Below are 1,475 nucleotides of genomic sequence, written 5' to 3'. Positions count from 1 at the left end.
TCACGTCCTTTGCGGGAATACTTCATTCCCACAGACTATGTTCAGGCATCCTGCATTCGGAGACCCGATGTAGGAGCGCCTCGTTACGAGATTAAGGCCAGCATTATTCAGATGCTTCCATCCTTTTATGGCCTTAGTCATGAGGATCCCTACCGACATTTAGATGAATTCCTCGAAATCTGTTCTACTGTTAAGATACAGAATTTTGATGATGATGCGTTGAGGTTGACTCTATTCCCCTTTTCATTGAAAGACAAAGCCAAGTATTGGCTAAAGTCCTTAGATTCTGTAGAAATAGAGTCATGGGATCAATTGCAACAGGAGTTTCTTCAGAAATATTTTCCCATTGGTCGTACGAACCAATATCGTAGAGCCATCACTAGCTTTTCAGAGCTAGATGGTGAGCGCTTTCATGAGACCTGGGAGAGAATGAAGGATCTCCTCAGGAAATGTCCCCATCATCAGGTGCCGAAATGGCAACTGGTGCAGAGCTTCTATGATGGATTGTCTGACAAGAATCGTCAGATGATCGACTCTTCATGTGGAGGGACATTCATGCTGAAGAGCGAGGACGAAGCATGGAGGCTATTTGATACATTGGCCGAGAATTCACTCCACCATGCTTCGAGGTCTCATTCTGATAGAGCCACACCCAGCATTCAGAAGAAAGCTGGTGTTCTTGAGATTGGTCCATCTACTGCACTACAGTGCAAGGTAGACATGATTGCTCAGAAGCTGGACCAGCTCCTCTCAGGACCATCCACTACACAGTAGGTGTGTACTCTTTGTGCCAGTCCGGCACACGAGATCACTGAGTGCCCTTCGGCAGCTCAGTACCCTGAATTTGTTCAAGAACAAGTTCAGGCAGCTCAAGGTTACGTCAGACCGCCAAATAACCCATTTTCATCGACATATAATCTGGGTTGGCGTAACCATCCCAATTTTTCATGGAAGAATCCACAGTCTTCCACGCAGATGCCTACATCCTCTCAGCCAGTTCGGCAGCCATCTTTTACTCAGTCATTCCAAAGACCGAACTATTCTCAGTCTTCTTCTTCTTGTCACTCCCCCGATTCAGCAGGAGTCTGCCCCACAGACATCTTTTGAGGAGAGACTTCTCCAGGCATTCCAAGAGGTGAAAACCTCTAATCAGAACGCCTTCGAGAAGTGTAGCCAGATTTTGAGCTCGCATACGCAGTCCATTGCGAAGTTAGAATCGCAAATGGGACAGTTAGCTGAGGCTATTAGTAGGAGACCCGAGGGTACATTGCCAAGTCAGGCTGTCATGAACCCGAAGGGTAAGGACCAGATGACTAGAGGCCTATTTCATACTGAGACACAGCAGCAGGCCAAATCGATTATGGCCCTGAGGAGTGGACGTGAGTATCACGTCGAGAGCAGAAAGCGAGAGAGTAGAGAGAGGATAGAGGAGCCAGAGACCATTATTTCACCTACGTCGGCTCAGCCATCATCCC

The 1,475-nt window shown here is 47.5% G+C and overlaps 1 non-coding gene across 1 annotated transcript; it reads right to left on the bottom strand.

Annotated features, from left to right (window-relative positions):
- Positions 1 to 364: 364 nt before the first annotated feature.
- On the bottom strand, positions 365 to 467 carry LOC149815367 (small nucleolar RNA R71). Its single transcript, XR_016428189.1, has one exon. It is a non-coding gene; the product is annotated as a small nucleolar RNA R71 (small nucleolar RNA).
- Positions 468 to 1,475: the final 1,008 nt, after the last annotated feature.

The sequence above is a fragment of the Nuphar pumila genome, chromosome 15 (genome assembly GCF_984573655.1).
Source record: "Nuphar pumila chromosome 15, dmNupPumi1.hap1.1, whole genome shotgun sequence".
Lineage (NCBI taxonomy): Eukaryota > Viridiplantae > Streptophyta > Magnoliopsida > Nymphaeales > Nymphaeaceae > Nuphar > Nuphar pumila.
This window is presented reverse-complemented; position numbering and strand designations above follow the sequence as displayed.